Genomic DNA, 16,634 nt, shown 5'->3' on the forward strand with positions numbered 1-16,634 from the left:
AACAACAGTGCATCCTTATATGTTCCATAACAGTAACTCACCTTTGCTCCCTCCACCCACAAAAGAACAGTCAGTCTATCCTTGTTTGTGCCATAACAGTAACTCCCCTTTGCTTCCCCACCCACAAAAGTACAGTCTATCCTTGTTTGTGCTATAACAGTAATTCACATTTGCTCCCCCCACCCACAAAAGAACAGTCTGTCCTTGTCTGTGCCAAAAAAAGAACAAGAAAATAGCACATATTGCTAATAAGCCATCTTTGAAATGCTAAATGTGCTATAAAAGGAACTGTCCATCTGAAACACGTACATATTTAGCACAATAATTTTCATTTTCATGTATTGGCAATCATGTATACCTCTTAAATGGCTTGGCAAACATGTGCCATAAGTGCACTTCTAACTAATGCATACAGTTAAATGTGTAAAATCCTTTGCTTCAGAATTTTCTTAAACACGTTCCAGCATATGCAGTAAGTAAACTAGACTCATATAGGGATGTAAACATAATGCAGCCACTACCTCAGTGTTTGATTTCAATGGACTGCAACTGTGACTGTCTGCAGGCTGCCGCATATGATATTATTTCCACTTAACATCCTCACACATTTTAAGGCTATTGATATGGAATGACTTACATAACTGCATGCATCAGATTGCTGCTCAGATACATAAAGAATAGCTAACAAACACAGAAATGTAAGACAGACAGAGCTATATATATATTAATAATCATGTGTCATCACAGTGCACTTCAATTCAACTAAATAAACTACAAAATATAATGGTTTGATATTGTATCACTGTAGATGCTGTTTGGTTGTGTGCATTGGTTGGTATATATATTGTGCTGCAAAGCTGTTTGTATGGCAAAACAGGATAAGGCACCCATCCTGTGTTCTGGAGGTACATTGGAGTCAGATTTCAAATCCAGACCTATGTAGTAATATCTCATGTGTATTAACATTGTCTAGAGTGCATGTTGTAGGTTGCCTCTTCCTCATTTCAACTATTTCTCCTTTTTTTTCTGGGGGGGGGGGGGCTGTTTGCTCAATGCATCACTTAGTGCAAACATGCCAGTGCGCAAACTGGACAAGTGGCCATACAGGACCCGGACAGCTAAACATAGAAGCCAGATGCATTTAGTTAATACTGTTGGGCATTGCTAAGTGACATTGCATGGCAGTTGGCAGCAAGACCTAAAGAATTATTAGTAAAATAGGAAATTTGATGTAACTAGTCCTGATGTAGCTGGTGTAAGTGTAGGGCTAGAGTATAGAAGGTCCTAGGTTCAAGTACAGGTGTGCAACCTTTAACTGTTGTGACATTGCAGTTTATAGCAATGAACTGCAACAAAGATTAGTGTTTTCTTAACCTTCTTGTAGCAACAGGTGTAAGTGTAGGACTGGTATCACCCATGGTCCTGGATTTGAATACAGCATATTCCATACAATTTTACTGTTGTTGCACTTCCCATTATAGTCACATTCAGTTATAACACTTTACATGGTGTAGCTGAGATTTATATGTATGAAGGCTGAGACAGTAATATTGTGTCAGTTATTTATTTATCTATGTATTATCATATTTATTCTCAAATGTATGACTGTGGGTATATTGTGCACTATATTCTTTAGTATATTTTTGCTATCTGGACTGCCATGGCCTTCACATTTGTCTAACACACATACACAACTGCCTGAACATCCAATAACCTTGAATTTGCTTTTCTTGCTACTGTAGTGCTTCTCTTGCCATCGCACAAACACGGTGCTCTGAGGTGTGCACTTCCAGGCACTATGTTTGAATGATGGTAGGCAGAGCACAGCAGTTTCAAACATTGTTCACACTCCCAGTAAAAGCAGTGACTGGAATTGGTGGGAAAGCATCATTCTCCATTTCTCTAGATCCATGGCAGACATGGCAGGCATTTGTGGGGAAGGTGTTATGTTTAGGGCACAGACATGGGGTGTCCTGAGTCCATGATTTTTAATGGACTGCAAGTTAAGAACCACAGTGCCAAGCTTCTGCAGGGAGACTATTCGGGCTCTTAGTGTACGTCAGAAGCTTAGGATAGTTTAGCCTGGGGTGTAACCAGTGCCACTGGTATCTCTCACACTGGTGAAAAATGTAGGCATCACTACAATGACCTCTGGAGAAGGAATAGGGATACCCTCAACAATTGGATTGGAAAATTTAGGACTCCAGACATCTTATGCCTGTGTAAATATCAACTAGAGAGAGTACTTATAAGACATAAAACCTGAATATAGGCAAAACTGGAATTCATAATGGTATTCTTTTCTGTTTTTTCCACAGCTGCCAGGGGCCTTGAGGTCATTGTATGATCCCATGGGGCAAGATTGGAGAGGATGAATGAAGCTGTGATATGTATGCAGCAGAATAGCAGGATAATTCTAACATTAAAATTTGCTTTTTTGGTATATTATAGAAATGTATCAAATTGAGCATGCATAACTCAACTTTAAAGCAAGTATACATGCATCAGTCTGTAGCACAAACCAAGAGTACAATATTAGACTTTAGCCAGAGGTTGTAGGTTCAAAGACTGCACTTCCCAACTATACATACTGTTAATTCTTCAATTATGTGTAATATAAAGGTTTTAAGTAAACGTTCTATACCAGCGGCACACTTGACCTGCAGTAAACTGTAATCTGTATAATTGCATCATGCATATGTGCAGTATATACTCATGTAAAACAGTACTTGCTGCAGTCTGTACTATAGTGGGCATCTGTTAGGAGGTGGTAGTCTTAAAAGTAAAAGTTAAGCTGAGTCAATTAACTGGATCATTGCATTGCATGTCATATATGAGGGTACGTATCTCTTTTTTTTTTTTGTCTCATTCCAACCTTTATCTTCTCTTTATTTTATTTTATTTTTATTATTTTTTTTTATTAAGTATCTTCAAAATGTGTCCATGTCAACCATGTGTACCACATCACTAAATGCTCTACAGTACAGTGCAATAGGCCTGCCCCACAGAATCCACCTGCCCCCACTCCACCGGCTCCAGCACCATTGACCAGTATGTCTGGGAGATAACCTGCAGTACCACCTCTGCTACCACTGCACTACCTGCCCCCTCAGGTGGTCCTGTCCGGAGGCTGGTCTAATGGTACCCTCTGAAGCAGTGGTGGAGGTGGTGATTTTATCACCCACACTGCATTGCCAGGGATGATGCTTAAGGTTGTGAGGCTTACTGTTGTTACATGTCCATGCTAGCTGGAGAGGCTGCTCTCCCACATGTTACATAATACTAGGAGGAAGAGGGACAGACATCAGACATTCCAGCCAGTGAAAGAGTGAGGTGAATGTGAAGACAATTCAGTGGGACAGAACCTGATTCTCACTGTCACCCAACTTGATGACCATGAATTCAGCCTCACCCCAATCATGATGGTCCCCCCAAACCTTTGTGTCCATCACTATCCCTGTCTCTTGTCTTGTCTGTCTGCAATTGCTTCCTCACCTACCAACTTAAGTCATCCAGACATTCCTATGTCCCTTCCCAACACAAATAAAAAAAGGAATGTCCCATACATAGCTCTCCATTTCACACACATCTTCTTGACACACTAGATTCTGTCCAATTGGCGATACAACATGATTGTGTTGCGGTTACAGCTCTCCATGGAGTTAACAGTCCAAATTCAGTTAATAGTGGGCAAATATGTTCACTTTATACTGATAAAGAAATGGATAGCTATGGTTCTTTCCTACCTCCCTCCTACACATTCCTGCCCTGCTTTCCCTTTGTTTTCCCCCCTGCTTACTCCCCATTTTACCACTGTTCTACCTCCCTCATTTATTTTCCTTAATGCATTATTACCTGATGGTGTGCACTGGGTACCAACAAGCAGCAATGTTAATCCAAAAGTTGTTAAAAGTATTACATACAGCTGTATTTGAACCCAGTTCCATCTGGCCCCATATAGGAATGTATCACTATATTACCTACATTAACACATGTTTCTGCAGAGTCAGTTAAGTAGCAGGTTTATTCCAAAGACTCAGTACTGTCAGACTTTGTTTTTCCCCCCACTAACTCCCCATTCACCACTTTCCTATCTACCCATTTTTAACACCATTAATCTGGCCAAAAAATAGAATCACACAACACACGTAGGTACCAGAAAAAGGAATCGTCCCCTTCACATTTCAGGCTTCATGTTTGTGAGAAGGTGCGCATTGTGCACCAATACACAGCAAAGATGAGCGGTGGTAAAATGTAGTAGCACATCTCTTATAAGCAATTTATGTCACTGCATTATCACTCTGTAATGAATAGTATTTTAAAGTAGTAGCTACATTTGAACCCAGTACCATCTGGGCCAAAAAAGGACTGTATCACTGAATTAACATGTGCTGCCACAAAGTCATTTAAGCACCAGTAGGTGTATTTCATAGATTCAGTACTAGCTGTCAGGCTTAAGCAATGCAGCTCGCGTATGCACTTTGATAACTGTCATGTAAACCCGCTGCTTGTTGTGCTATGGAAATGTTTATGTTATGCTGTATTACTGCTGTTTACTGTCCATTTCCTGTCTATGACATGAAATTACATGTGTAAACATTACACACTGAAGGCCTTAGCTAACAATATGCCAGATATTTACAATACAATCTGTTGCCACCCCTCCCATGCACTGGTAACCCTTGTATCTCAGTACTTTTTCAACACGTATATCAACCACAGGACAAAATGTAATATCAAATGTGTGCTGTGCAATGCACATCAGTGTGGTAACATGCAGAGCTACAACTATTGACCCATTAGCCTAAAAACACTTATTTGTATGACTAGGGAAAGAATCAGCATGAACCATATCCACAGGGACATAGATGACCTTCAACAGACTTGACCCTACCCATGTTTTGTCAGTGGTACATCTTGCTTATTGAATCTTGTGGACTTCTTGGATACTGACCCCACAGACCTGGATAAGGGATAACAGGACATACCGCTTATGTTGACTTATCCACGGTCTTTGATATTATTATTATATTATTATAATTATTATTGGCCATTCACATGCCATGTGGGAATTAAGCCCTCCAGTAGTAAAGGGACAGACAACTGGCTTACTGACATAACACATACTATCAAAGTTGGGGACTGCAACTCCACCAGTAGCCAATTACCACTGGAATGCTACAAGGATCTGTGCTGGGCCCTCAACTGTTTGCAAACTATTTTCCTGAAGTTCAGGCAGTAGTAGATGGCCTGTGGTTTACCAAATTTGCAGATGACTGATAACTGGATGCACTAATATAGAGTCCCCTAATGATGGTAATATATTACGGAAGGAGCTGCACAGACAAATGCTTGGGGCCAAATTCATGGACTCCGCATTAAAGCATAAAATGGGCTCATTGTCCCCTTTGGAAATAAAGTACCCCTGCTAATTATGATATACATAGCATTCCTTTAACATCAAGGCCTTGGGAACAGATGTTGATAGCAATCTACACTTTCATCTCTGTGTGTCCAGAGTGGTGACACACATTCTGCATTGCACCTATCATATATACTGACATCACATCCAAGACCAGGGTGGTCATACCTTTGCTGTACTCTACTCTTATTAGAGTACTAATTTAGTACAATGGTGTTGTCTGTCTCTGCCTCAAAAAACACCTACAACAAGTGGAAAAAGCACAGGGTTGAGCATGGGAGAATCCAGGGTCTCCAAACATGACAGACATAGAAAGACTAAAAGACCTGTCATTGTACTCAGTATCATGCAGGCTGCTGAGAGGTGACCTATGCCTGCCCTACAGAGCAGTCTCTGACCCTGCCCTACCGGAAATGCTGCACATCTGCAAATTGAATGGGACAAGAATAACTTGGCCCAGGGTTCTCAACTAAGCCTGTGACATAAACAGAACATGCTGGGGAGACAGATATATCCCCCAACAACTCACAGTCTTCTGTAATAGGCTCCCACTGCATGTGAATCTGTGCTCCTCAATGACCTTGTTCAAACATAACCCTGACTACTGGTTGAGTGATTGTAAAGTCACTTATGGAATGGTATCTATATCCCTCATGGACAGGGCCAGTTTGTTCTGTTCACTAAATTTGTCTGCTAAAATGACCATTCAACTATGCTCAATACAAGTACTTGTATTTTTACACAGCTAGGCTTCTAAATACCATAGGGCCATTAGGCTAGTAGCCTCCTATGTACATATGAAAGTATGAGCGTATGCAGGTCTTTCAACATTTTGTCTTCCACATGGCCTGCTGATGTTATCTACTATAAGTTCACCTGCAGCCTTGTAAAAGTCAGACTTCTTCCATGACACTTGAGTAATGTATTGTGTTCTGTAGTCTGTGTACTTAGGTAGAGGTTCTGCTCTCACTGCAGTCAACTGGGCATGTATCTGTGTGTCTGTGTCTAGCCAGAAGAGCAGAAGTATGAATCCTGCAGTTACCACTCTAATCCCATGAATTGACAGTATTTTCTTACTTGAACATGCCTACAGATCCATTTAATACAGGCCTCCTAACTTCTCTACAACATGCACTGCTGATCTCATTCATTATAAGTTGACCTGCAGACATGTAAAAGTCAGACTTGTGCCATGGCACTTACATTAAGTACAGTGTTCTGCAGTCCGTGTACTTAGGTGGGGGTTCTATGCTCACTGCGTCAAGTTACACCAGCATGTGGGATGCTGTTATATTCTCCTCAGCAGATACTACTGTCATCATCAACTATAAATGTTTAAGATATTCCAAGTCAGACTTGTGCCATGGTGCTTGTGTAATGTACTGAGTTCTGTAGTCTATGTAGATAGGTAGGTGTTCTATTCTCTCTGCAGTCAAGTGTGTGTGTGTATGTGTTTGTTCACTTGCTTGACAGCAGAAAGAGCATTTTAACACAGTATGTGGGACATTGTTTTTACCATCTTCCTCTCGACAGACTCTGCTGATCTGCAGATGTGGAGTATACACACCATGGCAGGGTCAGAGATGCCCTGTAGTCCAGGCACAAGCACCTCATCCTTTCCAATACAGATTTCAGGAATAGAGTTTTCACTATATCCACGTATGTCATGGCATAGTTTGTAGGACCTGTATTTTATTGGTGTGAAATCCCCATGGTCTATTCAGCTGCTGCAGGTTTCTGGTGAGGTGCATGCAAAAGGAAGCATTATACTGTATTAGTGGTCAGATGAGGACTGAGAAGGGTGCTGTTATATCCTTCCCAGATCTGGATACAATGCCATGACTTCTGAGGTGCTCGATGTACCATTTCCATACAAATATGAACACTTGGTCAAAGTTCAGATTGCTATCTACTGTACGCGAGTTCCCAAATCTTGCACCACTAGTTTCAGAATGGGTGGGGATGGTTCTGTGGTGTTTTTACAAGGAAATTCCACTTTGCCATAAGGCACAAATACTGACACATTTTGCATTTATTAGTAGGCAACGTGGCTTTGGCACCAATTGTGTGTGTATGTGTGTTAGCCTCTCATCTGCTATAGTCACATCATTGCTGGACCCAATGACTGTAACCAGTATGCATGAATCAGCAAACATGGTAAGCTACAGGTCATATTTTGTAGCCTGGGCTGTTGAGAAATAGATTCCAAACAGTATAGGGTCCAGAAGAGATCCTTGGGGTACACCAGTGGTGACAGTTGCAATGATAGAGGTTGATTCACTAACTTTCACAGTATGTGGTCTGTTGAAGAGACATTGGTTAACTATCTAGTGACATAAGTGTTAATCCCCAGCTGGTAGAATTTGTCAGTGATACTTGAGTAGGGTGATTGTGTCCAAACCCTAGAACAGATCAAGACAGGAAGTATACACTGTGTTGCCTTCATGCAGGCTTAACACAGAATCAGTGGGTTATGATGACATCACAGATCACTTGTAACTTGACTTCTACCTGACACTGTGTGGTATGTACTTCAAAACACCCTCCAGATGAACTATGTTCCCGTAGAAGGAGGTACATCAAGATGCATCCACCTGAGTGGGCTGAGGACAGCACCTGATTCATGCATATACAGTATAGACACATCCTGACTCTCCTGATCTGTGAGTTAGAGCAACATGTCATCATGGACCTTCTTTAAATGTACACTAGTAATATCCCAGCTGAGTGCAACATAAGTGTGACTTTTTGATGTACACGGCACAGTGGTGCAGCAGTAGCATTGTCAACTCACAGCAAGAGCTTCTCTGGTTCGATTCTCGGCTAGGGTGCCTTCTGTGTAGAGTCTGCATGTCCTCCCTGCATTTGTGTAGGTTTCCTCTGGATACTCTGGTTTCCTCCCATATTACTAAAACAAGCGTATGGAGCATTTCTCCCCTGGTTTCTGCTGAAAATTGGCTTTGTTCCAAGTCAGATTTTCCTGGTTAACAAATGTTAAATAAAAATAAATAAAATAAATAAAAAATAAATGTCTGTTACATAGTCAGCTGTCCTCAAAGACTCTCATACTGTGGAACTTGAAAAAGCCAAGGCAGTCTACAGGAGTCCATATTGAGGTATTCACTCCGCAATGACATATGTGGTCAGCAACACTTATATCACAGAGTGAGTAGAACAGTGTATCATATTTGTGGCATCGACATATGTAGAAATGTGTGAAGGGATCTATATCTCATGTCCAGTGATCAAGTGTGTACATCAGGGCCATCTGCTAGGCCCTTTCCTGTCCATGATTGAAATCACAGACATCAAGAATGATATACAAATCCTGTGTCCGGACAGTTGTCTGGAGGACTGCAGATTGTGGGAAATCATTGACTCCAACTGTGATAATGGTATAATACATACAGTATCAACACACATCAAAGATTGTTACAACAGCCATGACAACAAATGAGGTGAAAAAAAATATGTAAATGTGGGGATTTGTTTCATTATGCAAACAAATACACAAGCCAAGGATCCTGTAGACATCACACCCTATCAGCAGACCAGTTGTTATGTGTCCTGTGGCCTGGGATATACGGTATGTGGAATGACCACCAGCATGTGTCCAAAGTGATGAATACTCCCTTGTATGTAACACAAGTACTGTGTATGTACAGGACATCCACATGACAGGCCATAATACTGTCATAGTTCACAGCCTTCACCACATAATACCTGGAGTAGAAAGTACCCTTCCTCATGCCCCTCCAGACACATCTTCCAATGGTGCATAACTGAAACTAACCAGTTTTGTCACTGTGAGCTGTCACACTTCTATTTGTGCATACCTAGGTATTAGTTTTGTTGCATAAACATTACTGTCTGATGGTAAGGAAGCCGTATCAAGGTGTAATACCACATGCATATATGATGTCTGTTTCAGTAATGCACTCATGCCATACGTAACTATTTAATGGCATTGATGGCATGGTTTACATTCATGACGGTGCAGATTGTGCCATACACATCTTTGCCATGCACACCAGTCAACTACCTGTAGTGATCATAATATCATGTGTCTCCTCACACCTCCTACATATGTTATTGTCAGGAGAGTGGGCTTGATTACAGTCAAAGATTGCTGACACTTCCTAATAGTTGTACAACTGTGTTGTTGCAGAACCATTTATGCTCACACAGAAACACATATGTTATGTCAAAGACATAGGTATTACTTGCGGTATTATTCTGATATTGTCCATGATTGTGTGTACTGTTGGCCATGAGCCTGCATCTGTGTCATACTTGTTGGAGACCTCTGCTAACAATACAGACATACTCAGCCAAGTCGGTTTGCACAGCTTCACAATATGCACAAAGCCCAACTGTATTTAACATCCATGATACATGTCCTCTCCACTGTTCATGTCTGAATGCTTATGTCACACATACATCATCCACTGTTATGTCACCTTATGTGACAGTCGCATCATATACATTTGTCACTGTGCCATCTAGAGATATGATTAGTGTCCTGCTGCAGCTGTCTTCCTTTTACATTTCCTCAAGTGTGGTACATTACAATGTTTCACTTGTCCTCCTTCCTGGTGTTCATCCCTAAAGTTCATCTGTGTGTCCATATTCAATAATCACACTTCCCATAACCTTTTCTTATAAATGACAATCCATGCATCTTTACAGATCATTGGCACAACTTGTACAGACTGACCGGAATGGGATTCCACAATTCCCAGCACTATATACACTGTCTTGTCCTGTGCTTGCAACACATACATTAATACATGAAAACCCTGGTGGTCCATGTTGCATTTTGCACAGTCCTGCTAGCCCAGTATGTTGGAGTATACACATACACTGTCCTGCCCTGTTCCAGCAACATAATACATTTATATATGAAAAGCCCTGGTGGTCTGTGTGGCATTTTGTGCAGTCCCACTAGCCCTGTATGCTGGAGTGCACACACACACACACACACGCACACACACACACACACACACACACACACACACACACAGAGTCCTGTCCTGTTCCTTCAACATAATACATTAATATATGAAAAACCCTGGTGGTCCGTGTGGCATTCCATGCAACCCCGCTAACCCAGTTTGCTATTCTGTAACTAAGTATGCTATCCATGTTGCTTTACATGGTTTCCTGGCCACCACAAAACCCTGCTTGCTTATGTCTGAAGGTGAGTTGCTGCTTGAATATTCATTAAGTGCTGCTACTCACTACCCAAACACACAAACTCTATGTAGGCTTCACACAAAGCCTACATGGAGTTTATTGAATCCCAGGGTATGATTTTCTTTTTTTATTGACAAGTCTATCAATTCTTAAATAAAGTGAATCATTAAACTCTATTTTTGATTTCATATTCACCATTTTTTGCACATGTCAACAGCATGCATCTCTATTTGCAGCAGTACCCAATATTGATAGTTGTTCATGTATATAAAAAGTATCTTTTAAAATTATGTAAAATGAAAATTTGGACGTTTAATGTCTCCATTAGTATTTGAGACAATGCATAATAACAGTAATTCATAGAAAGGTATAGGATAGTGAGAGGGCTTAAACACACATGGGCTGCAAATTTTATTAAATGGATCTTGATTCATGATCAATCTAACCAATTATGAGTCATACCCCCAAAAAATCCCTATACCATTATTATCAAAGTCTCTTTTATTTTTTATGTTTATATTTCCAATATATTTTACTTTATTTACCCTTGAATTGTGCTCCTCCCAGCCACATTTGGATCTACTTCATATCAACATATCACAAATCAGTGAACCACAGAACATCAGGACCAAAACGCCAAACTTTCTAATCAGCGAAACATCATAATGTTGATTGTTCAGAACATTGAAAGACTACTACACAAGCTCCAACCTAAACACTTTCAAATGTTATAAACGGACAATTAAAAATAACCACTAAATGAACTACTCAACATTTCACAATGGTTTTTGCACCCCCCCCATGTGTGGAGTCTATATATACCAACTCCAAGATCGCACTACAGTAGGGAAAAGGCTAAATGTCCTGATCTGCACTGTACTGTGATCTCCACCAGCAATCCTTACAACAGGTAAATTATCGTAGAAACTTAAACCTTTAATTTACTTGTTCTTGTAGCGCTGAGCGAATTTACACTACCAAGGTAGTTAGGCTGGTGCCAGTGCATTCATAGTACTATTTCAATGTGCTGAACTTTCGGCATTGTGATGTTTCTCTGATTTGGTCTCAATGTTCTGCGGTTCCCTGATTTGGTATATGATGATTTGAAGGGGATCCCCACATTTGTATTTCATTTTGCTCCTATTAATTTTCGTAGTAATTTGTACAGGTAAAGTATGTCCAAGACACAGCTAAGCGATCTGTAAATAACAAGAATGTATGGCATTTTGTTTTCTTTCTCTACTATACATGTTAGCATTTTCGTAGATCAAGTCACATTTCTCTGTTGCAAATAAAATGGGAATGTTCCCTGCAATATGCACTCTTAAAACTCCATAGATTCAAAATGTGCATTTACCATGTTACTAACTATGTACGGCTCTGTTAGAGATGTCGGAGTATTGCCAGCTTTTCTCATTTCACAGATGCCTTTAATTATGATACCGACATGTTGCCTCAGTAGGGTCTTAAGACATCTGGTGTGTAACAGTAGGTCACTGAATGTTTTTGAATCATACCTTGAGTGAAATGTGTTAGGCTGTTAAGTTCCTCACTGGCATCAACAACAACTGATATTGTTATAATATGTAATCCACATTTCTCTGCAACTGACCTCCTGTTGTTCAGCATTTTTCAGAATCAGAATTCTCTCTGTATGCTCAAAGTTATTATTTCCTTCAGTTTGTCATAACAATTTATGATAAAAGTGGAGTTTCTGAACAGCTGATAAATGAGTGAATGATGTTTTTGCTGTCACATTTGATCAATACTAAAGTAAAGGATCCACACTCTCTTCTAATTCTTCTAATTTTCAAAATAGCTACATCATGCAGTATTCTTAAATTTAAATCAATATGCATTCAAAATGTAACGTGAAAGATCAGGATGATCATAAAATTAGTTGTGTGCTATTAGTTTAGCATAAATAAAAATGACAGCCATTTTTTTGCTATTAATAACATGATATTGGTATGGTTAGTTTATTTAAAATACGTTGTACTCATTATCTTGAACTTTTATTGCCTTCTGCATCCATATGAATAAGAGTCAGATGAAAAACAAAATCTAAGACAACACATTTAAGTACTCACTTCATTTTTGCTGTAGTCTGCATGGATAGATTCTTTCATGCAGTGATTACAATTACCTGTGCACTACCAATCCTTTATTGGTTTAAATTACTCTCTGTAGAAAAAGCATATCATTTCTGTGCAGTCATTCACATTAACTCATAAGCGGTAATCTTGGGCTAGACTATGTCACATAAAGCAAAAAATGATGCCTAGTAGAGAAAAAGATGTACATTGAACCTCACATTCAAAAGGATAGTTCATCTCTGTGGTTTTGACCCTGACGCTAGGTTACCAAAGTACACCTATAGTCTTACTAAACTCTTTCTGCTTGTTGAGTAACCTGCATCAGCTTTTCCAGTTTAAAGCAATTTCCTCTGCCTGCAGCATCACATTTATCAATAAATAAATATCAAACTGTTCTAGAATCTCAAACTGGTCACATATAATACTTGATGATAGGTTTCTGGCTTTCTTAGCAAGTGTGTGTGTGTGTGTGTGTGTGTGTGTGTGTGTGTGTGTGTGTGTGTGTCTGTCAACATGGACACTAGGTTGCTTAGGCCTCTACAGAAACAGCCTGATCTGTGGTCTGGTTTGCTCATCGGTAATGATGGAGTTGCCGTGTCATCTCTCCATTGCTGCCTAACAGTTTCTTCAGTGTTCACATTTCAGACAACATCCACTCCATTTATCCTATTCACAACTGAATAGTCATTCAATGTTAATGTGAATTCATTTTGATCCATATTCAACACAATATCTGTTACACAGATGCATTAGTTTACTGATTCACTCATTTATTTGTCACAATTTCCCTCTGTTTAAAAACTTTGTAAATTAAGTGAGCAGCATAAATGCTACCCTGGTCAATAATTTTTAAAGTATGTATAGACACACTGTATTAGTCTGTCTGATATGTAGGTTAATTCGGTAAATAAAGAGTGTCCAAGGTACACTTAATCAACAGTCCTATAAAAATAGTTTCTTGAATGAATGCAGGTCCTTGCACATCACAGACATGATTTTTATAATTTTTTTTCTGAAGGGGCCTAAGCAAGCAAATCTCCATGTTGACACACACACACACACACACACACACACACACACACACACACACACACACACACACACACACAGATCCTTGCTAATAAAAAAGTCTAAAAGTTCTGCATATCTTAAAGTAGGGACAATAACTTTCTACATATTGCCTTCTATAAATAGAATGGTATTTTGTTTCTGGGTTTCACAGAACAGCCTTACCCTCAGTTTTGAAAAATATTGTGCATACTACAGTTTTGGCCCTGGGGGCTTCATTGAGCTGTATGGCACATAATTGCCTTCTTGTCTATCTTTCCATCTGTCTTCATCATCTCACACTGTACAAAGGTATTGCTTTTATGAAGTTACTTTCTGAAGTACACGCATGCTCATCTTGCCATGTTTTCATTATGTTCTGCTTCATAAAAATTGAGAATAATTCTAAATGTTCTCCAAAGTTTACTTAGTAAACAATAAATCTTCAAACTTGGTCCTCTAAATGTAGATGAGTGTTCATAGCCAGGCTGTTTACCAGCTGAACAAGGAAGGATTATATCATGTTGGTCTGGTTCCATTCAGGTTCGAAAAATACATACAAGCGCTGTGTCCCTTTTTGTATGAAATTTCAGCTCAGTGTTGTGCAATTACAACAGTCCCTACCAGCTTTTCCACAGTTTTTTTAAAGTAGCATTTAATAGTTTAGCCTAAAGCTATATAAACATTCATCAATATAACTTCTAAAATATAGCTAACCATATCGGCAAAACAACAGCATAAGATGGCATGGGGGGGGGCATTGTACTTAAAAACATGAAGTAGATGTGATTGGTTTTATCTCTTGGCCCATTATTTCTTTGGTAACAAGCACAAGTAGTTATGCAACAAAACAAGAAAAATCGACTTGCAGGAGAATATCCTTTATTTAGTTGTAGCATTGTACACATCAAACTTTTTTGTTTTAGGCTTAGATATGCATGTGTTTGTGTGTGTGTGTGTGTGTGTGTGTGTGTGTGTGTGTGTGTGTGTGTGTGTGTGTGTGTGTGTGTGTGTGTGTATATATATATATATATATATATATATATATATATATATAAAGCTACTGTTGTTTGTTTCAAGCCTGTATAGAGCTGGGATTATCCTATTAAGGCTATGTGCCGCTAGGAACTTTATAACATATAACACTAGCGACTTGCATAATAACTTAAAGTTAAAACACAAAGATAATAAGCTACTCTCTACTTTTGTTATTACAAACATTTTTACATTGTGTTGCTAGCTGATTAAATGAGACCACTCTCAAAGGCTCCTATTTGCTTTAACTGCTATTGTTCATTTAAGTGTTTTCTGGCTGAAGCTCCTCTACTAGTACACATTCTAATTGTATATATCTATCTATTAGCAGTATTAGCCCCTTATCATGAAAGGCTTACAACAATAAAAGGACACTTCTCTGCCTGAAAACGTAACTGGATGCTCTCTCGCTTAGTGCAGCGACACTGAGAAAAGAATCAGCTGAGGTTAATATCATAATTAAAATGTCTGTTTGAAGTGTACAACATAGATGGACTGGGTCTAAAGCACTAATAGCTCCCTCCCAATCAATATCTTATAAAACTTTTATTACCTAATTTGGCTTACTAAGTCACTACCGTTGAAGTATACCTGATACTCTAACTACAGTCCTATCCTTTCTAACCATTAAGGAGTACCTCAGTGGCAAACCTGCTCAAGAATGCTTAGTGCTTTACTTGTGGGCTTTTGAATGTTAAGTGGTTTACCAGTGCATAAAAGTGAAATTTACTCTCATAACCATAAAACTATAAAATGCAAAAACGCGACTCTGTAGACCAAATTGTTATAAAATGAAGGAGAAGAACCTAATAAAATGTAAGAAAAAGAACCTACTTTTAGCTCCAGTGCACTCATGCAGTATACACAGACCCTTACTACCTCGTGGTCTGAACTTCAACATAGACTGGAGCATGTGTTCCTCAGAAACCCCCACTAACCACATAAACCTTTATGGATTTTAACAGGCTGTATCCTCACCCACTAGGATCAGTAAAGTCAACAATAAAGTAAGTATTCTGGATTGGATTCTTGTTAACACCCATCCCCACAAATACAAGAGTGGGACCCTGCCCGATGATGTAAGTGATCACCTACTCACCTTTTTAATCAGGCAAAAAGATGATATCCACAACCAGTCCATTTTTAAAACAATAATGACAATACGAATTTCAACTGCAGACATTTCCAAAATGAACTCAAATCTTGCAGTTGGTCAGTTCTGAAACAATTACCACTTGAAGAAGCAGTAAATCACTTTAATACCAAATTCCTATCCATCCTCGACAACCATGCACCAGCACAAACTATTAGAACCAAAACAAAAGTTGCTCCTTGGCTCTCAAAAGAAACCAGACAAAAACTGCTACTTAGAAATAGGGCTTGGCCACCTCATGGACCACAAACAAAACACAGATCAGCTTAGATCTAGACAGCTAAAAAAATGAAACAAAATAATCCACCACATTAGACAAGAAAAACTATTACTGTCATCTACAAGAAAAACACCAAAACAAGCCACAATAGTTTTGGGTAGGTATAAATAAACCCCTTAGTCCTGGACAATCCACCACTCCTACCCCCTTGGATACTAGCCAAAACCCCCCAGAAGAAATTGCCAATACCTTTAACAGCTTCTTTACAACAATCATCCAGAACCTAACTAACCAATTATCCCCCAGATGTCCAAATTCTCTGACCACTACACCCAGCTCCCAACTCTCCTTTAACTTCAAACCAGTTTGCACATATTTTGTCCAAAAACTACTTAAAAACTAAAGCCTACCACCCTGTCAGCTGATCTCATCCCTGCAGAATATATACAAAAAGCTGCAGATGCC

This window comes from Protopterus annectens, chromosome 16.part0 (assembly GCF_019279795.1).
Source record: "Protopterus annectens isolate FY-2018-M chromosome 16.part0, PAN1.0, whole genome shotgun sequence".
NCBI lineage: Eukaryota > Metazoa > Chordata > Ceratodontiformes > Protopteridae > Protopterus > Protopterus annectens.